Source organism: Haemaphysalis longicornis, unplaced genomic scaffold (genome assembly GCF_048455015.1).
Source record: "Haemaphysalis longicornis isolate Haplotype H1 unplaced genomic scaffold, Haemaphysalis longicornis Haplotype H1 scaffold_8, whole genome shotgun sequence".
In the NCBI taxonomy this organism is placed as follows: domain Eukaryota; kingdom Metazoa; phylum Arthropoda; class Arachnida; order Ixodida; family Ixodidae; genus Haemaphysalis; species Haemaphysalis longicornis.
In genome coordinates, this window is record NW_027526445.1 from 89516192 (window position 1) to 89539017 (window position 22826).

The 22826-nt window shown below is 44.1% G+C and overlaps 1 pseudogene; it reads right to left on the minus strand.

Annotated features, from left to right (window-relative positions):
- Positions 1-560: 560 nt before the first annotated feature.
- Positions 561-19532, minus strand: LOC144148376 (uncharacterized; annotated as a pseudogene).
- Between the last annotated feature and the right edge of the window lie 3294 nt (positions 19533-22826).

A 22826-nucleotide genomic window follows, 5' to 3' on the forward strand; every position in this document is an offset into this window, starting at 1 on the left:
GTCAAGGATATAAGGCGCGTTCGTAGCATTTGATTCTGTGCCGCTTTGTGGCGCAGTGGGTAGATTACCATGTACCTTGCGTTCCGCCCACAGGGTCGTGGGATCAAAAACAGGCGCCTGTAACTGTTATTTCTTTTTCTTTTTATAGTGTAGAGGGAGGCTGGCTGCTGCGGGACAAATGCTTTGCATTCAAAAGAATGGACTTGGGGTGGCCGTGGGGTGAGATGAACCGACAATCGGTGGGCGGTTCGGGTAACAGAGTGGATACAAAGAGATGGGTCTAGAAGAAGAGAAAGGCCAATACCACGATGAAGGGATGAAATACAGAAATTCAGTGGCCAACAGTGGACTCGAGTAGCGCAGAACAGGAGTGCTTGGAGGTTTATGGGAGAGGCCTTCATCCTGCAGTGGACGTGAGCATGCTGTTGATGATGTGTAAAAAAAGGCAGACCACGGAGCTCGGTGATGTGCCTGCCTTCTGAACTCTCACGCTAGCCAAAGAGCAAGATGCCACTGTGGTTGCTGCAGAACATTAGAGGCTGGCCTTACAGCAGGCGTGCTCAGTGCAGCATTTGACTGGGGACATTGTCTGACACGTTTCTTTGCACAGAGTGGGCCCTGTTCTTTGGCCTATTGGCAGTGGGATGAGCTGGCGGGCGTCGAGCTGGCGCCCTCGTAGAGCCTCTTGTAAGACCTGGGCGACGCCTGGCAAGGCTCGTAGGCTGCACCCTACGCCTCCATGCTGCTTCAGTTGGACTGAAGGCGAGCATAAGGGCAGTTGCGTCACTTCCTTTTGACACACGGCCAAGTTCCGGCCCAAGGCCCTGCAGTCCCTCCAGGTATGCCGGGTTATGCTCGCTCATGACATGCAGGCTTCTCAAGTGGGACTTCAGGTTCTGGTAGGCATCTTCTCGAGCCTCCAAGAGAGATGTTGGCAGCAGCAAGTTACTTCCTGTCTTCTTACCCATTAAAGCTTGCATTTTTGCTTCCGTCATTCGCCTTCTGCTTAAAGTTCATTCTTGAAGTCCACCTCACAAGGCTTATGGGTGCGTGAAAGCTATAGCCATTAGACACTCATAAAAGGAGTGAACACAACCCGAGAAATAAATACAACTTGCAAAGTTGTGGTGGACAGCTAGGGAAAATTAATGAAAGTGGAGAAGTGTTGTTAAGAGGGGACATTGCTCTTAAAACAACTTCCTTTAATTTTTAATTAAATTCTGTGAAGCTCGCTAGTCTTGCTGATTTTTCCCACTGATTTCAAATGTACCCTTATTTATTGAGTAAGCCAATTACTTCCCATGATAATTATAGATTGAGTCACTTTTGGAGGAACGATAGACACGACAGTGCTGGCCATAAAACTGTAATCTTTATATTTTCTAAAACTACGAGCCGTGGTGAGTGGAATTAGAGTGTCGGTTTTTTGATGCCCCGCTTGGAACTAATTTTAAAGCACACTAAACTTTGGTGTTTGAAATGGGCATTCGAAAGTGTTCCTTGCCACTGGTGCCACCAAATTTTGATGAGCCTAAAAATTGGGTTCAAGCGGTGCATCAAAAGACCGATTCTTTTATTCCACTCACTATGGTTCGTAGTTTTAGAAAATATAAAGAATACAGCTTTATGACCAGGACTGTTTTTTCTATTGTTCCTCCAAAAATGACTAAAAAACTAATCATCTTGGGAAATAATTGACTTACTCAACAAATAATGCCATATTAGAAATCAGAGGGAAAAAAAGCAGCAAGACTGACAAGGTTCAAAGAGTTTACTTAAAACTTATGGGAAGCTGTTTTAAGAGTCACTCGTGGGCGCCCTCAAGCCATAAAGTGCGCAAAAAAAAAGAAAACACGGTGGACCTCTGCAGGGCACGTGACATGATGACTGTGATGCCATGGCCAGGGTGCATATTTCCAAACCATATCCCGTAGGGAATATGGTTTGGGGATACGTAGGGGCCCAGGCCGACCACACCCCCTTCAAACAGCGACGTGACAGTGTGACGTCACTTTCTCTTCGTGCGTGATTTCATGCGAGTGGATTTTTTTCTGTCGTTTTTGACGGCGCCCGATGGTTTCGCTCCGTGCGCGAGGCTGGGGCTGCGGCGCTGGAGAGCTGACGCACATTTAGTAGAAGTAAGGCCTAACCACATGCAGCGTTCTTTCGGCGTTTTCTCGCGTAGCGACGCCAGCTGACGCGCGAGCAACGCCGATGTCTACACTCGCCAGATATCGGCGTCGACGCAGCGTGAGAAAGCAGCGGAAAGCGGGCAGCAGCAATCGGGTTTCACGTCCTTCTCTTGCTTTGGGGTCATTCCTTTCAGTAGAAGAAAATCAATGTCTTTTTAACTGGTGGTTATCGGCTGCCTTGAGACAAATTACAAGCTATTTCTTTTCGAAAGCGCTCATTCATTTGTGGCTTGTTTGGCTTTCATGGGGGAGATGAGGTATTTGCGATAACTTTTTTTAGTTAAATAAGGAGCTCTGGCTACGTCGCTTGCAGTATAAGCGTGATGGGGCTTTGCTGTAAGATTGGTGCGTGACGACCAAGCCTTATCAAGCCAGAATGGCGGCCGCGAATGCCATTCCTTTCGTTGCTACCGTGGCTTGCGTAGGGGAGACCGAAGTTTTGTGATAGCTTTTCTTGACTCAAATAAGGGCGCTGTGGTTTATCGCGTGTAGTAATAGCATAACTGCCCTCGGATGCAAGATGGGTGCGTAAGACACAAGCGTTACCACGGCTCAAATTTCTCATACACGACCAAAGCAAATCACTCGAACATATTCGTTGGCAGCCTCTGTTAGGGTACCAAATTCTTGAGACCGGCGTCACCTACTGGCGTGGTCGATGCTTGTGTCCTGGCGTTTTCTTTTTAAAGTCCGTGGTTTGAATCTTGGCAAAACCTCGTTAGTTTCTTGGTTTTTTGCAATGACGGTGTCACCGGCCACGTCGCATGAAGTCGCGCACAAAGAGAAAGTGACGTAACGCTGTATGAGGCTGCCTTGGTACAGAGCTGACACAAAGCTTTTCCAAACCAAACTAGAATGTGGTCCAATAACAACAGCCTTTAGAATGAGTCTTTGGACTGTACTGTGCACGCACTGTTGCTATTATGTGGTAGCATACATGCCCTGGTCATCAGTTGACCATACGGTATGCAGTGGTGCTTTAATACTTGCCTTAGGAAAGGGAAAGCTACATGGAGGTTCAACACTCACAGCCGATTAGAGCCCCCTCTCGCTTTGACGTAGACAGCCAGTGAAGGCTGAATGCGGCAGTTTTATTTTTCCTTTTGAGTTATCAGTGGAAGCGTGTTTTGCCAACCATCACCACCTTTCCAGCCCCCAGCATGCGCTGCAGCCATGCAAATGCATCATGTCATGGTTTTTACAAGCAGAGAGAAATCCACTCCCTGAGGGCTGTGACCATATCAGGTGCAATGGATACAAAATAAACTCGAGGGGATCTAACATATGAAGGACCATTTCTATGTAACTGAGGGGGTGTGTTGCCAATGAGTGTGGTCTTCCGAGTGGTAACCCTGTACGTATGGGAGAACAGCGCAGGTGTTGTGTAAAGAACATAGTGGCTGCGCTGCAGTCACAGATAATTGTTGTCTTCGCACTTTATGTTTACATGTAAGTTTACACTACATTCCTTCCCACTTTCTATTATTGTCAGGTATTATTCTGTGTTTCTTTATTTGCCAGTATCACTGGGGTAAAGTCACATAAAAATGACTTGCTGTATGTAAGAGTGAGCAACACTATTGCATCATGTGTCCGCATTACACTTATTTGCGTGGTCTCACCTTTTTTCCCAAATGCCAATATTTTAAGACGCCTCATTCGTTGCTTAGATTTTGGCTGCCCAGACAAGCAGTAATGAAGGGTGCACTAATGTCAGTGATCCAGGTATATAATATATGCATACGACTGAGAGCTGTACTGGATAGTGCCTCGTCATGTCGGCACACATTGTTTCTCTGAAGTTGGGGTTCCACATGTTCACAAACGCAAACATGCAAAAACTCTTTTTCTGTGTGCTCAATGCGGACACTGAGCACATGCTGACCTGAACGAGCTGGGCAGGGTCTGTCTCTCGCATAATGAGTGCCAGGCTTGAAGAGGGCAGGGGGTGCGTCAACTACACTGCTGGCCTTAGTGTGCGGACCTTCCGGAGTCGTGCTGCTGTGTGCATCGTGCTCTTGGAGCTGCTGCTTTTCCCGGAAAGGATGGAAGAATTTCCGGGGCGGGCATGTGTCGCCCAAGGCCAGCTTCCCCAGACGGTTGCGGTCGTCGGTGCTCAGGGGAGGAGCATTAAGAAACAGGCCTTTAAATTTTTTGTGCACGGGGGCCTGATGTTTACAGAATGCCCCGTGCTTCCCGGTGGCAGAGCTGCAGGCTCCGAAGTGTGCATGCACTTCATAAGTCACACCCTGGTGCGTGGCACTGCGCACCGCATACAGCTAAGGACCAATCTGATGAATGCTCTCGGCTGCATTTTCGGGCATTCTTGATAGCAGCCGCTTGTACACGAGGCGGTGATGGGAAACGCGGTTGTTGGCGTGGCGGAGGATGCGGCTCTCAAAGTCGCGCTCCCACACCACAGCCACCGCGTCCACCAGAGAAACGACGTTGAACGCTTCCGTCCGGTTCAACACAATGTCCTTCTGGACACGCATGGTGGCCTCCGCGAAGTTATTAGTGTTGTGCCCACTTATTGCAACACCAGCACAGAACAGCAGCTCCCACTCCTCCTGTCTTGCAAGGAAAGCCTCCACTCGCTCCACATAGGCAACGTGGGACTCGGACTTCAGCTTGGCCATAGCAGCCGCCAGCTTTTGCCCCTGTCAGCATACATGACATAAAATAGATAATAGTGTGTGCAGTGAGAAATGTGCCCAGCAACAGTTCACAATCCTCATTTCATAAACATACAAATTTACCTTCCAAACGATTTGTATGATAACTGCTGTAAATACACCACATTGAAGCTTGTTTAAAAAACTTTAGAAAAATCTGACTGCTTGTTTCTATCCTAGAAGAATAAATGGAAAATTAAATTTCAATTTGTATTGTGAACAAATTGTTACCAGTCCGTGCCTGCTTATTTAAGGTACACATTTAAGACACTCCTACATTTGCCTCTGTTTTTACAACTGCTTTTTTGTCCTTGGTTTATGCGGGGGTATAAAGACGACATTTTATTTTCTGCTCAGGCTATCACTGCAAGCCAAAGCTAAAAAGTTAGACAAATATGAAATCTAAGTTTGTGTGAATTTTGTACACAAACAGAAAAGATTCTTAGGCTAGAGAATGTTTGCAGATTGTTATCATAAAATATCGATAATTAAAAAAGAGATTCCACCGAGGATTGCTTGGGATATGCAAGACAGAATCAATATATTATGTTAAGGTCGTTTTTTGTAGTAGAATCCAATCTTACCTTATTTTTACACCCCGAACATGTTTAAGGAGGATCGGGTTAAACCCAATTTCTCCCCGAATGGACATTTTCAAATTGCATTATCGTGTGCTGATGGTCCGTTGTTCTAAACCAGTATTTGCTGGAAGCAAGACCCACAAACACAGCTTTCGAACTTTCTTGAGTATTGGCATGACTCTGCCACTCGCTACCCAAACTGGAAAATGCTGGACTGACATTGTTGCGCCTAGCTAATGGAAGCTGTGTTGTCGAGAGAACTTTCTTCCAAAGAAGACACGTTCAACGATCGGACAGAATTCGACTGGAGACCAACTTGTTCTGCATGCAGATCATTATGTACGAAAACAAGAATGTGTAAACAATCGATGAGCAGCTTTTAGTGATTAAAATGTTTCGTTTCTTAGAAGTTATTACTGCTCTTTACTGTCATCATTACTGATCCATTTCTAAACAAACGCCAAATATAGTAGAGAATTTGCTAAAAAACTTTGATGTTCCTCTGATAAACAGCTTGGAACAAACACGACTTTTAACGCGTTAGCATAGACTTTTCTCTCCATATGCGATCCCCAAGGGTCATTATTTTATTGCTGTTATGAATTCGTTGGACGAGTCCAAATCGACATAATGTTGTAATTTTTTATTTGGATCGTAAAGTGAGAAGAAAATGATTTGTGTTCTTACATACACGGGCTTTATTCATAAGTAACACAAAACAAATTCTAGGAAAGTTTAACGGGCGCAAGAAGCGGGAAGCGCCCCGAGGATGAAACCGAAATCAGCCACTGCACGCCCACACGTCACCCGATGCGCAAGCACGGCTGCTGGATGAGAGCACAGGCGTTTCATCCAGCAGCCGTGGCGCGAGCGATAGCTGGCGCGCTGCTGTAGTAAAGCATTCAAAAAGAAAAGCAGAGCCATCGGCGCAACAGAAAAATTTCTCGTATTTCCACAGTGTGGCATTGCAAGCCAAGTGAGAGAAATTACCGAAAAAGGCGCACTGTTGAAAGTGCCCAGCAATGGCGTACATGTACTTCATTGACCATTTTGCAGGTGTTTGCCGGGGACGTACATGAACCCCATTGACCCTGAAACGGTTAAGAATCTTGTGATACCTACTGATAAAATAAACTGTGTATTACTCAGTACTTCTGTAGCTTGACCCGACAAGGCCCGAATTCCGGGATGGTTCAGCTAAAAGATTCGATCTTCGCTCCATTACCAATTTGAAAAATAGCACCGGATTTGTAGCATCAATTTTATAAAAACATAAAGCCTACAAACGAACAAACATTATTATGTTAAGTCATCTGCTGTGAGGGGGTCATTAGTTCCTCTTGAAAAAAACAAGTCTTTACAATGTGACTAGCGTGAAGTTATTTTTACAAGCCTAAAATGGGGTTGAGGCACTGTTGGCCTAAGTGAATAAAGTCGAATAGGTCATCGCCCGCAGGTACACAAACCGCTGAGCGCGGAGATATACGCCCTATTAGCAACAAAGTGGGCCACACCATCTTACGGTCATGTTACAAACACATTAGCAATAGCTAGCACTTTGTCTCTCTTCTTTTCTTTCCCATAAACGTAGACTGTACTCACCTAAATGTGTTGGTGCTTCACCAGCCTAAGCCAAGAGCCAGCAAATGTTTCTTCATTCCTTTTTGGTGCATGGTGCAGCCAGAGCCAACATGCTTTGTTTATAATCTGCTCTTACGTTACTTACGACACAATTTTTAATGTTATTTTCTTACTTTTTTTTCATTGGAATTCATTTTGGGCAATATGGTGGGGAATTTTAGTTAGAGGGGTCATCAAGACAAGATACAAGTTTGGTTCAATAAAAAGGCTACTTTGTAGCGATAACAACAATGCAGATTGTATTGCGAACTCATAGTCAAGATTTTAGAAGAAACAGAGTCTGCAGCGGCGCCTCCCTAGCCACTTTCTGGTGCTTTTTTGACGTCACAGAATCTTTTTTGTGCGATTGGTGGCTGCCTACCAGAGCCATCGCCAAGAAACCTGACTGGGCGAGTGTGGCGGTGGCTCTAGTAGCATTTGATTGTACCACTTCAATGCTAACCCGTAGTTGACACTTTGATGAGTTTTTTTAGTGCCAGCCTATAACATTCAACTCCTACACATATTGCATCATTACGGGGTGGAATTTGAAAGTTTTTCTATTTGCTTGCGTTTTTCTGTTACAAGATATCTGGCATGGTTGGAGTGAGCTACCAAAGCCGAATTCATTCAAACAAAAAAGTTGTATTTTGTCCTCATGGAGCGTTTAAAAGGACAGCACCACTCTTGGTTGTGGACTTGTGTACCACCCCAAATATGCACAAGGATTTCTTTGTGTTGAACCACAATACATCTATCACCCATGCCTCATGTCTCCCTAGTTCGGGAAGGCCTTGTCCATATGTACTCAAACTGTGTTTACGCTGTCTGTTGTGCGTAAATGCTTTTGCAGTGGGTACCAGAAGCAGCTTTAAAAAAGGGAAATGCTCGAACTGCAACTTTTTTGTGGTGTCGCCAAAGTGGGGACAGAAAACATTCCCTTGTTCGTTTGAATATGAAAATAGCTTGCCATTTGAAAAGCCGATACTAGATGACGCCTCTGGTCCCTGTCCACTTGGTTTTGAGCAGCTGTACACCAGCGCCACTCAGCCTGCACCGCATGAAAGTGGCACAGAACACGTTTTGCTGTTGGCCATGCTTCCTGCAATGCAGCCTTCTCTGCGCTTGAATTATCGGTCATGGAGACTTGTGGGGCCTGCAAAAGGATAAAATATCGTTTATTACGCATAACAGGCCAAATGGAAGGCTACGAACTGTACTAAAAGTGAAGGATATACATGGTTCATTTCCATTTCTTCTTGCAAATAGAAAATTTTTGCACCTATTGAAAACAACCTACTAATACTACTATCAAGCCTGGCCACTACTTAAGAGCTACGCAAATCCATACTTTGACACTGAAATTTGTCTACAACGTAATATCTTATTCTAATTTAATTGTTACAGTCAAACCGAAGCACTGACTTTGCAGGACACTCATGCAGAGTATATAACACACTGCCACGGCTCTTTTGAAACAGTGTCACAACATCCCTTACACATGCTTTATGACATCGTAACATCATAGAAGTGGTAGTTGATAGTTGTCTATAGCAGTGGCCATAAGATTTTGGGCCCTGCTTAGCATGCAGATGCATGCCAATCAATAAAAAGATGGTATAGAGAAAACGTGGACTCTTTTGCTTCATCTAATGTCTGACAAGCAGTGCCACATTAAACATTGCAATGAAATCTTAGTTAACTTTTTCAACTTACACGCTGATTCCCAGAGCAAAGTGGATAGGTGTCCTTTAGCAGCTGGAAGGTTGCTAGGTAACCCTCAGTGCTTTGCAAATTGTGGAGCAGCGCTGCGACGGGGATTGCACTAGCGCTTCTTGCCAACAGCACCAGCGTCACGGTGCACCCGGTTGCGTCATAAGAGATGGTTGAGGCAATGAACACGATGCCCCGCACCACATCCAGTGCCGGTGCTAGCTGCATGATGGGGGTCGCCGCAAGAACGGCCCAGCAGGTACTGCTGTCGCTCCTGCTGACAGTCACTGTGGTGCCTGCAAATTTTGTGCAAGGATTGACTTTCACGTTTATAATTAGGTCCCCCTTAAGTAATTGTGGTGGGCCCTCATGGCCTCAGAACTACCTTGTGTACACAAAAAAAACTGGCCTTGTATGTGCTCACTTCACTGAAAATATTGTCAAAGAAGCATATTTGTCTGTGGCCCCTACCACTTCAATGCCTCTCTTCTCTTTCCGGGCCCACTTCTTGCACTCTGCATTTTACATAACCCTCCGCCCCTGACAAACACAGTGGAAGTTTTTCATGTAGGCTCACTTTTGCTGCATTTCACTGCTCACATGCCATCTATAGGAACCTTTTGTTACTGTTGGACTTGGAATGCCACTTAAAGGCTCAATGAAGACAAAACACAAGTTTGGTCATTAAAAAAATTGCCTTGTTAGAATCATACTGATACCGCTTTTAGCGTAAACTTTGCTCAAATAGGTTATATAGTTAGGAAAAAAGGGAATGGCCATGCGACCCACCAGCTCATTTCCCGCAACAAAACCTGTGATGTCATACCAGCCAGCCCTGTGATTGGCGGATGGCGGGAAAAGTAAACACAAATTAGGCAGAGCTTCTAAGCTAACAGAACGAGCTATTTGCACTTAAATGTAGATTACAATCTTTTTAACCCAGTAAGAATGTTGGGACAAACAGTGGAAGTTACGAAAGCACGCCTAAACAAAGAAGTACCAAAGCGTACTGCTGTTGGTGGTGCGCGCGCTATGCTTGGTTTAGCTGCACAGGACTGCTGGGCTTTGGGGTTGTTTCCGAAGACCCTGGCCAGTTGACGGAAGCAACAGTGCCTTACGACACCATACTTGTCGAAAGAGCACCATGTTTTACCAAACAATTTTTTTCTCTCTTAACAAAAACAAGCCAAGAATAAATACGGTGAGAAACAAAGCAAAGGCAGAAAAAGGATTGCTGCGGTATGGTGGCGCCATTTAGTTTCACTAACAGTAAAAAAGGCTTCACAGAGCGGTCAGTTCCAGTGATGTCATTCCAGACAACGAAAACTCAAGATTTAGCAGGAAAATAAAGGAAATAACTTAAATTGAATAATTTCTCAGCGAATAAAACATAGTTTGCATCCGGACAAGTGCTGGGGACACTATAAAACATGAAATCTTTTGAATAAAACAAAGTTTTTTTCTGAATGTCCCATTTAATGGTATATTCCCAGGTGCAAGCCATTTTGGTATTTTGGGTCAAACTACCTTTTTCTACGCATCTTTTTTTATTTTGAACAAACTCTTCAGATTGCTGAAAATACTCTTAAACATGTGATGCAAAAGTGTGAGGCTCACGCTATCCCATGATAAGACCGTGTTACTTATCGGCAGTAGTCGGTGGGCACAACAAAGACTGCAAAACTACACGTTTCCTTAATCCTTTATGGCAAATCTGTAATGTAAGTTACTTGCCACCGCAATTTTGGCCTGGACGTCACAGCCTCTAGATCAACTGCGCCATGGCTCGAAGACGCCCACCAGCATGCTCTTTCATTGTTACATTTAGTCTTCTGGATTTCCACAAAACACAGGAGCAGTTCACACAAAGGTGGCTCTTCTCGTTGATGCAATTCTGCAGCGTCATCTCGCACACCAGCCGCAGTTTCAGTATATGACAAGGGCTAAGTGGGCTCAATGAGATACCATAAAGAGAGAAGCAATGGGAATCATTATCTTCCTTTCTGATTTATAGGAGCCATGAAGAGAAAATGAAATTTGTTTTATTCGAAAGATTTCACGTTTTATGTTGCCCCCAGCGCTTGTTCAGGTACAAACGATTCTTTATTCGCTGAGAAATTATTCAATTTAAGTTAAAAATTAGATTTTCCAGCTAAATCATTTGTTTTCGGGGTCTGCAATGACACAATAGGAACCAAACGATCTGCAGACTAGAGTTCCTTGATTCACGCGTCCGCCGTACAGGGTAGAGACACGTTTGCGCGGGCGCCGCCATTTTGGGCCGCTCGCTCGCCCCCGAAGCAAGTCAATGTGCCAAACAGCGCTAAATTAACGGCGCAACGCGGGTTATTGGCGCAGTTTGAATCATTTTATATATGTCGCTTTGCTATGTCTCGTGGGAAACAAAAAAAACAACACGTCGAGCCCGTTGGCCCAATCGTGGTGGCAGGGCACCGTTCAAAGGGTGTTTCAACCCTGTACGGTGGTGCTGGCCTCAAGGCATAGACTTAATACTACTGACTCCAGATACCCTACGCTGGCGTTCCCGCGTTTCTTTATGTTACCTGAACCTGGGTGGCGCCACTATACCGTGGCAAGCCTTTGGTTTGTTTTTGACCGTATTTAAACCTTGCTTTTTTGTTATGGGAGAAAATAATCATTCCCTGAAACAGTGCTCACACGACAAATATGGTCACGTAAGACACCGTTGCTTGCGTCAGTCGGCCACTGTCGTCTGAAACAACCCAAAGCTTCGCAGTGCTGTGCATCTGAACCAAGCATAATGCGCGCAGTACCAACAGCAGTGCGCATGGGTACTTCTATGTTTACGTGTGCTTTCGTAACTTCCACTGCTTGCCCCACCAGTCCTATTGCTTTGTAAAGAATGTGCCCAAAATTTAAGCGCAAATCGCTCATTCGGCTAGCTTGTAAGCTGTACCTAATTTGCGTCTGCTTGTGCCGGCCTCCGCCAATCGCAGAGCTGGCTCGAATGATATCATAGGTTCTGTTGCGGGAAATAAGCTGGTGGGTCGTATGGCCATTCTCATTTTTCCTAATTATGTAGCTTATTTGAGCGATGTTTACGTTAAATGTGGTGCCATTATGATTCTAACGAGGCAATCTCTTCAATGAACCAAACTTGTGTTTTCTCTTCATGGCTCCTCCAACACCCATCTCTACACGACAGGAAGAAGCTAGCCTTAACAGCAGTGGTGACAGGTATGCTTGCTTAAAGCAAAGGTGTACTCATTTCTGGTTGCTTTAAGGTGAGATATGCACGTCTAGTTCAATACACCACCACATACCTCTCCAGACCCCGTTTTTGAACACAAATTTCACTTGCTGGTTGCAAGCCTCTGAATTTGTCTAGCCGTGGTGTGCCACACTTGCATCCAATGCTAGTGAAGAGACATTTTATGCCGATGCTGGTGTTCCAGGCAGCCTTGTCACCACAGTAGTTGAGAATCGGGAACCGTGACGTGCAGTTTTGTCAAACCTACCACAACTACGCCCCTAAGAGACCCATGTCAACACTTCTGATATAAAAGCAATTTCCGAAGCATTGGCGACTATACTGCGTCTTAGGTGAGAACAATCACAACCTGTTGTGGTTTTCACACTCAATAAAAGCTGTACAAGGCCCTTGGAAAATACCCCACAAAGGACCCATATCCTAAACGTTTCACGCATAAACCTACAACACTTAGCTTCCCATTGAAGATTGCTTGGCCCAGAGGACGTCAACTCCTAGACCTAGACAGGTAGATGGTTGCAGACACATTTGCCTGCTATGACGCATCTACTACCTCTATTTTCAGTTGACTATATTACAAAGCTCACCTTGGACAAATGCGTTCAGTGCTCCATACTTGCGCTTATCCCACTCTGTGGATGTAACCTCCCTGGTGGGCTCATCCGCCTTAGTGAGGTGGCACTACTAAGAATTTGCACTGGTGGTACATTTACGCCCGCTTTCACCCAAACCTAGCCACTAGGTCGACCGGGTTTATTCGGGCCTACACGTTTATTGTGCTGTATGTTGGCACCGACAACAGACATTCACCAAGTTCTGTGGACTTACCGCGATCTCCAGTGTTCCTAACAGCAAGTAGTATGAAACTTCATAGTCTTGTTCAGTTTCTTTGGCTGATCTGAAATATCTTATTAGTTTGAATGTGAGATTACTAGTTTCTGGGTTAATTTATAAAAAATTCTTGGTTTTTTTTTATAAAACTACGAAAAAAACTATTCAACAAAACATTACCAGCAAGCCATGAATACATACCAGAAGTTGTGGAGAATGAAATGTGGAAAGCAGTTTTTTTTTTTGCAATAACGTACAAGTTTACATCAATTCTAACTTCTAGGTGTGAACTACTTCTGCTAACCAATAAAAATTATGCTAAAAAACAACTACTGAAACACAAAATGAAACACATTCAGCTTCAAAGTGCAAAACAACTTATGTTCGTAGCTGCACTACATGCTGGGATGTACATCTCGAGAATTATGTATCACTGCGACACCACACGAAGCGAAAAATTGGGGAAATATGGTAAAATAATTATTTCTTCGTTAGAATCGGGCCTCTATGGCTTTTATAAGTGCGTGGCACTGGTCCACATACGGGAGTTTTGGAGGAACAACTGTAAAAATCGAGACAAAAGTGACACATAAAAAATGCATTTTTGGGCAATTTTTCGGTCCCAATGACCCTTGTGCCTCCTTAAGTAGTGTGGGGCTCAACCCAGAGCAGCTAGCTGACTGGTGTGACACTGGCTTTTTAATACATATCGCCGGAGCATTCAGACTCCCTCACTGAGAACTACCTGTTCCAGTACATTTAGCCTTACTCGTACCCACCATTTTCTTCTGCAGAGCAAACTCTTGGAAAAAAAAGTACACATATATTTGAACAGGGGCCATGAAGACAAAATGTAGCTCCGTTCATTTGAAAGAGTGCCTCGTTAGAATTACACTGACACTATTTTTTATGTAAACTACGATCAGATAAACTATGTAATGAAGAAAAAAGAATGGGCATGCAACTCAGCCGCTTCCTTTCTACATTGAATTTCTAACCAATAATGGGTTGCTTTTTTCAATACGCTTAGGCCGAACAAATCAAGTACAAACTAATGAGGGATTATAAGCTCACAAAAAGAGGTTTGCGAGCTTGGATTCCAGGCTCATTCTTTTTATAAGAGTAATGGTGAGGAAAACAATGAAAATAGCAAACGAATGCATAAAAATATAAGCACTGCGTATGTTGCGCATCAGGTATTGTGGCAGATGCTGCACAGCTGTTGAGTGGGTTTGGTCATGTGTAACACGACACTCGCCAACTGACATAAGCGACGGTGCCACTTACACAATTCTGCTCATCAAGCCATACACAATGTTTTACAAAACAATCATCACATGTAAGAAAAATACGCCAGCTACAACTCCGGTAAAAAGAAAAGAGCCCGCACAGTAGTCTTTGCGTTGTGTCACTGCGACATCTAGGAGGGCGGACAGTACCCAAGGTAACAAAAGACGTTTCACTGTTACCACCTCCCTCAATTGAAATACTAAACTTTGTTTTTTGTATCTGCCTGGATTACGTCATTGCTGAAGTCACGAAATGCACGATGCACCGAGAAAATTGAATTTGTTTGCATGAATTGTTCAATTTCTCATTGAATAAAGCATCATTTGCTGCTGGACAAGCGCTAAGATTACTAGGAAACACAATATCTTTTGAATAAAACATACATATTTTTTCTTCATTGCCCCTGTAATTAAAAGAACACTGCTAGTACCATTTAGGAATTGATCTTCTGTTTCAAATATGCCTAATGTTTTTTTTTTTGCTCAAAAATGTTGAGACCTGACTTCCGTTACCTTTTGGATAGGTGACTCAATTGAAAGACAGGAAAATGTACAGTACAGGCAAACTACAATTTCTGTTTACGTACAGTTGAACCGCTTTATGATGAACACTGATATAGCAAATTATTGGTTATAGCCAACTACATACGAACGTTGGTTGGTCACGCTTTGTTTCAATGCCACCTATTCTTTTATATTGACAATTATTCCGTGAGAGCAATGCGTGATATCGGCACTATAACGAAGAAATATTGGCCTCACCCCCAAGAAGCTATTTGGAAAAACTTGGAAAAGAAGTAGAATGAGCCCTTTTGTTCGTGGACACAAAAAATTTCATCCTGCCAAGTGCTGTGAATAGCCAACCGACGAAGATTACATCCAAACTAAAAAAAAGAACGCAGACTTGTTTAGTAAGATGAACTTTGTTCTGTTGCTCTTTCACGTGTCATGTTCTGGTTCACTGAGCTTGAAGTAAGGGTTACTTTGTTTACAGTGGGTTTGAGGCTTAAAATTTTTCGTATTTGTATCAACGATTTTTCGGGGAGTGAGACTGCTGATTGGCTTCAGGCTATTTTTAACTCTACTGTTGGATATAACGAACTAATTCAGTGTCTGATACTACTTTGTAAAATGAGGGACCACTGTGTCCCAATAAAAACTACCGTCTCTAAAGCTCTGCGCAAAGTCTATTTTTGTGCATTAGAAGTGCAATTAGAAATTCAAAATAGTGTAATATAATTGAATGGCTGTACTCTTGTACCCTCAGTAGGGAAGCAAGTGAGCCTAACGCAAATTATAGAGCAATGCCAAGCCTAATCCCAAGAGTAAGCTGTTAGTGGGAAATAATCCGCACTGTACCATGGGCTGCATAGAGGGGCGCCTTCTCCTCTAGTTTGGCCAGTGGGCCGATGGCTCCACCCCCGAAGTGTGTGGCCCTCCAATCTGCACGGTTCGGTTTTTCTTGGTGGAAAACAAAAGCGCTAAAAAAACAGGAACGAAGGAACACGTAGACAGCAAGCGCCGTGATGTCTACGTCTTTCTTCGTCCCTGTTTTTTGAGCGCTTTTGCTTTCCACCAAGATGAACACATACCAACAAGCCCAACTTTCCGTTTTTCTGCACAGTTCTGGCCAGAGGGTTAATGGCCCCTTTCGCCAGTAGCATGATGCCGTTCTCTTGCACGCACAGCTTGCTCTCGTGGAGCTTCCTCGCTTCCCCGATTCCCATGCCGTCGTTGAAGTAGCCGATGAATGTCTCCCTAGTTGAGGCAGTGCCACGAAGGAGGCGTAGTGCATCCGTTTACTCCAGGCTTTGTGTGTGCCTTGCGTCGATGCGTATAACGGCAACGAGGGGTGCACGTAGGCGCAAATACGGGTCCTTCTTCTTCGTGGACTTTGTCACGAGCTTTATCTTAATATCTAACCTAGCCATGCACACCGCATTGGGGTGCTTCGGCCCCTTGTTTTTGTTGTTTCGATACCCCATTCACCACAACTCATAATGTATGCAGATGACACTAATGTCTTTTTTACGTCTAATAATCTTGCGTCACTTGAAAGCAGCGTTAACGATTACATGCGACGCCTGTCAAACTGGCTGAAAAATAACAGGTTACAATTGAATACCAAAAAAACTACGTACATCATATTTCGCCCTATAAATAAACCGTTATGCACCACTTCTAAAGTTATGTTCAATAACCAGCTCCTTGAAAGGGTTACAGAGCAAAAATTCCTCGGCGTTTGGTTTCAGGAGGAATTATCATGGAAAGCACACATTGAACACTTATGGATAGAATTGGCTCGAACTGTTGGCACCCTGTACAAGTTAACAACATTAATTCCGCTTTGGCTAAAAAAACTTCTTTACCGCTCTTTGTTCTATTTGAAGCTCTGTTATGGATTATTAGTATGGGGAACAACGACGTCCGGCAATTATAGTAAAATAATTGTGCTACAGAAGAAAGTGCTTAGATGTTTTGAAAACTATAACGGAAACTACCAGAGTCTGCCGACATCTCCCCTGTTTTTGAAACACGATATCTTAAAAGCAGACCAGCTTTACTATTTTAAGCTGCTACAGTACATACAACAAAATAACCTTTGCAGGCCAGGCGTAGATCACGATTCAGGTTATTCAATACGACAAAAAAAGAGGACAATGCCGAAAACCAGGACAAATTATGGCAAACACACAACTGAATATCAAACACTTTTTATACTTAATAAATTAAATGGTAAAATAGATTTCACGCGTTCGGTAAGTGCGTTTAAACAGCACATTAGGAATGTATTGCAGCCACTCGGTCTCCACTACAGCAATTGATATTGCCTTCCATTTTTGTTCACGCAATCTAGCTGAAATTTTCTGGTTTGTTTTCTTGCTTTCTTTTTGTGAATGGCGTTACCGTGCTTAGCGAAATATTATACACGTGTGTATAGTTATTCACTGTGTCATGAGAAATTTATGTATTATTGTTGTAACGATTTGATCAGTTTTAAGCGTTTTTTTGTTAATTATTATTATTATTATTTTTTGGGGTATCGGTTGTATCAACTGCTTTATATTATGAAGTACATAATATAGAATACGCCGACCACCAGAGAAAATAAAACAACTAAAACAATGACGTTTCGGCACCCCGAACAGGAGCCTTGTTCACACTAAACGCAGAGACAGAAAGCTAAGTGTTTAAGTAGTATGAAGCACGTGACCTAAACACCTTGCGTAAGCGGGGGGAAGATTGCCGTCAGTGCGGTTCAGGGTGTTTTTGTTCGTCTGTATCATTATGGATTCAAGATACAGCCTAGAGGTGAAGTCCTTCTCGGTGGCGACAACACGTGCCTTGCCCCAGTCTATCTCATGGTTAGACGAGTGTGCATGTTCCGCGAGGGCATTAGTAGACACTTTCCTTTGCTTTACTTCATTACAATGCTCTTTTAACCGTCTTTCAAAATTTCCAGATTCCCCTATGAATAATCTATCACAGTTCGCGCATGGCACTTCATATACAACCCCGGGAAATCGTTCGTTCGGTAATCTATCTTTCACTTTCACAAGAGCATCCTTTAGCTTCTGGGTAGGAACGTGGGCAACGTGCACGTCATACGTGCGCAGGACTCGGGCCAAAGTCTCACTCCTTCCGGGACATACGGAATGCTGCATCTTTTTGAGCATCTCTGTCAGGCTGTAGAGGCGCGATCCAACTTCTTTTCCACCGAAGTTACTAAGGAATCCGGGTAGCCGCTTGCAGAAAGGTCGCGACGTACACGTTGGACATCAGCCGAGTGGTCGGCAGCCGTGGAGCAGATAGTGCGGGAACGTTGCATTAAAGAAGACACCACGGACCTCTTGTGCGCTGCAGGGTGCACAGACTTGAAGTTCAAGTAAAGTCCCGTGTGCGTGCTTTTTCTAAAAACACCGAAAGATAGTTTAGTACCATCCCGTTTGATTAGAACGTCCAGGAAGGGCAATTCTCTGTGTTTTCTTTTTCAACTGTGAACTTAATGGAATCTTTAATGCAGTTTAAGTGATCCGCAAATGAGTCCAAATTTTCTTTCTTGATTATGCAAAAGCAATCGTCAACGTAGCGAAGGAAAATCTTCGGGGCTGGGGTGAAGAACGAAAGCGCTCGTCGTTCTACAGACTCCATTGTCAAATTGGCGGCTATTACCGAAATTGACGCCCCCATGGCTGTACCGTGAACTTGTTTGTAGAAAACACCCTTAAACACGCAGTACGTGTTCGATAAACAGAAGAATAAAAGCCTCAAAAGGTCCGGCACGTCAATGGGCTTTCTTTCCGGCAGGGTGAAGTCCGAATCCACTGCGTCTTGGCATACTTGTACTGCCAAGTCAATTGGCACACTGGTGAAGAGGGACACCACATCGAACGACACCATGATTTCACCATCGTCCAGCGAGAGGTCCTTGGCTTTTTCTATAAAATGGCTTGAATTCTGGACGTGAGTGGGACTCTGACCGACCAGAGGGGGCATCAAACGATGCAAGTAGCCAGAAATTCTGTAGAGGGGAGACCGGGTGAAATCCACGATGGGTCGTAACGGAGTACCAGGCTTGTGAATTTTGCGAACACCGTAAAGAGCCGGGGCTGATCCGTTGTGGCATAAGAGCTTGTAGTAAAGTGGCTTATGTTGCACTGGGATGACCCGGAAAACGTCAGCAAGTAGCTTCTGCAGATCCCTTTGTAGTTTCGACGTCGGGTCTTTGTCAAGGCGAGTATACGTGTCTCCGTCAGAAAGCAACGCGTGCACTTTATCGTCGTAGTCGCTCCTGTTCATTATGACAGTAGCGTTGCCTTTATCTGCAGGTAGCACAGCGATGTCCGTATTATCACGGATTATAGTATGTTATATATTATGTATTATGTATTATGTATTATGTTATATGTTATGTTATATACACGGATTATATTATGATTATAATATGCTTTATATTATGTTGCGAAGTTGCTCTATATATTTTGGATGAAGTTATTTTCTTGGTGTTCTTTTACTAGACAAGTTGTTTTAGATTTTTTTGGCAAACTTTGCTTTGTACAGATACCCAAATTTTCAATATCTTTTGCGTAAAATGTACACGCAACGTTGTTGAACTGCAGAGGGACAGAGTCCTCGTCAGGCGATTTAGCCTTTAGTCTCTGTCCCTGTAGCACACGATGTATTTTGGTTTCTTCCAATAAAGGATTGATTGATTGATTGATTGATTGATTGATTGATTGATTGATTGATTGATTGATTGATTGATTGATTGATTGATTGATTGATTGATTGATTGATTGATTGATTGATTGAGTGATTGGTTGATTGATTGATTTATCGTTGTGGGGTTGGCAGCGCCAAACCCTGTGAAAGGCCATTCTGCCACACAGAGAAGTGTATACAGCTGATTTGGGCGCTCTTTCACTATATACAGGCCTCAAAAGACAATTCAGTGCTGCAGGTGGGGATTACTACAAAGGCAGCCAATTAACCATTACTGAATTTAAAAACCGTCCTGCACTTGTGAAATATTACAGGTGCATGACAAGCACTATTGCATGAAATTTTGTAAGAAAAACTTCATTGCAAAATTTTTTTCTCAATAACAGTGCCGCTTAGGAAAACATTGACATTTTTATAAACAACACTAGAATATGTTAATCCTTCTTGCAAGTGTGATACTGTAGTGATACGTTGACTGGAAAACATTACGTCAAACATACAGTCGTTTCACACTTGGTCGTATAAGCTGCGTTATTTTCACTGGTGGTCATAACAATTTAGGGTAACAATATCGAAATTTTAGACAAACAAAGGGCTAAGTAAAGGTTGGGTTGTACAGCTTCTGAAGTACTCGACGAATGTGATATACGTCTTCTGTATAAGGATATCGACCTCAATCTCCGCACTGACGTCATCAAGACAGAGTTTGATATCAGTAATCATCTGCGCTACCACTCACACTGTTGTCAATGTCTAATATTTTTAACAATTTCTGCTTCATGCACACAGATTTTGCTGCATACGTTATGTATATTCGTTTTGATGAGATTATCAGTAGCTGCACGTGAGCTTGGGGTCACGGTAGCCGCAGCAGAGATAAAGCTCAGTAAAAAAAAGAAAACAGTTGGCCCCTGGGCTCACTATTTTTGGCCAGTGAAGTGCTGCGAGTCCAAATAGCGGCAAGGAATGTCACTTTTCGAGATCCACTCGGCCTATAGATGAGCGGTTTGTGTCGGTTTGTGTGGCCTTTTAATGAGCGCGCATTGCGTTCCAGTTCGCGAATCAACTGTAAGCGACACACACACACACACAAAAGAATACAAATATATAAAGAAGAAAGTGCAAGAATAAATATATAAAAAGTACAACCCAAGTTTCAAAACGCCGCTTCACGTATAACCACGCATCGTATCGAAAACGTACCTTTCTTTCCGTTTCTGGACCTTCTGGACAATCCAGGTAGTGTTTGTACACCCGCTGTAAGTGTCCACAAAGGCGTTGACTGCGGTTTCGTCGGGAAGGTTCGCGCGGTACATCGACTCCTGATTTGTTGACGCGAGGTCATCTCTGACGACCTCGAGCAGCTGCACGTGCACATCCATGAAGCAGAAGTTGGCATGTTTCCACTGGTTATTCGCCTGGTCGCCACATAACGATGAGCTGGCCGTCGCGCCGGTGCCAAAACTGGATAGCCAATCATGGCCGAGGAGTAGGCTGACGTACTAGCTGCAAAACAAAACGTCTGATCATGCAAATGGCGGCGGGAGAGCCTGTGCTGCCGCTGCCGCCGCTGGGCCCACCAGGTCGGGCTGGCAACTTTCGCGTGTGCTTCGGTTCTTTGGTGAGTGGCTTCAGCCTACGCGTGCACTAATAAGCGAACAGCGTGGTACTCATCAGTGTGGATAAACGTTTATGAATGGTATATAGCTACTTGGATAGCTGGACGCTAGGTTAACTTGCAGCATTGCAGACTTCTATCGGCGAGTGGTAAACATGCTTGTAAAGTTGGGAGGCGTCAGAACTTTGCGCCAGTGAAAAGAAGCGAAATTTGTGGGTCGTGATGGGAGTGTTCTGGCATGAAAGCAAGCGTCAAGATTGTTTGCTTTCAGGAAGGTAAACAATAGCCATCCATATATACACGAAAAAGCGCACAGCGCTACCTTTACTGGGAACAGTACGAAGACGAGAGTCTGCAGGTGCACAAGAGAGTGCGGAGAGGAGAGTGAGAGGCGAGAACAGGTATGCAAAGGTTTACTTCGTGCTTCAGCTTCCCAGCGCGTACGTCATCTCGCGCACGGTGCCAAACCATCGACCGCCGCGAATCAGCGCAGCCACAAAAGATCAAAACAAATTTTTGCCTTCACTTTATCAGAGTGCTTGCTTTCCTGTTAAAGCCCTAACCACATAGACCCGAAATAACGCGCCGCGCAAGCGTCGGCGTCGTTCGGCGGCCTGGCGCAGACACTCAGGAGAGGGCGAGTAACCGCATGAGACAGGTGAAGTCACGCATCAGCCGCCGCGTCGGTGCGCTGCTGGACACGTTTGTATTAACCATGCCATTAGTTAAAGTCATTTATGACCAGGTATTTTCGATTGAAGATCCTAGCGTCGTCAGAAATATATTTGCGGGCAAATGTTGACATGCTGTGAAATGTATTTTAAGTCATTACCGTCAAATCTCAACAAAATATGATAGGATGATGAACGATGACGCACTTAGCACAATTTTACTTCTACTTTGTTTAACCTTGATGTTATGAGCTGACTGCAGCTTCTCATGAATTCAAAGTGTGAGCAAAAATAGATTTCGGGGCTGCCTTGAGGTTAGCGTGGAACGTCACTTCTAGGTTAAACAGCAAGGTGTTTTGGCCCCCTTTGTTTGCTTTGAAAAAAAAAGCCGATGACGCCCCCATTGCAAAAACACGAAAGTTCTGCCATGATTCGAAACATGGAATTTGAAAACAAAACGCCAGTACACAAGCGCGCAGCCGCTCGACCACGGAGGTGACGAAGCGCGGCTAAAGGATAGACCTTTCTGGAAATTTGCCTTCGCCCCCAAACGGCGGCCGCAAGGCAGCGTGGGAAGTGTGAGCGCCGCAGCAGCAGCCGCCGCGGCCGCCCGCACGGCTCTTCACGTAGCTCTTCCGTGCAAAGCCGTGCCGTTCGCGACAGCGCCTGCGGAGGCGGAATTTGTTGACGGTGCAACTTCAGTGATTAACATTGTGTGATGCATGCAGAACACCTGCAATCCTGGACAGCTGTTTTGATGACTCGCTTCTTTTTCAAACTTCAGCATTATTACCACAGGCCGCAATGTTTCAACAAACTTCTGCATTTTGGGGGAGTTGCAGTTTGTATCTCATCGATTCATGCGACACCATGTCTGTATTTGTTTCAAGTACTGTTACCTAGGAGGTGGCAAGTCTTATTGTGCAATCCTGAGCTCTTTTGCTGTTTTCGGCTGTGTGTAAATAAGAAAATAGAAATCTTTATTTCAGTCGAAAAAAGATGAGGCAGTTAGTATGGTATCATTACAGTAAAGGACATGTACACTTTTATTTCGTTAGAAAAACTAAGAAATACAGACCCAAAAGGTACAACTGTTCAGATGGCTCCAATACAAAACAGGCATAGTTGACAATTAGCTTACTTATCAATTGAGAAGTGGT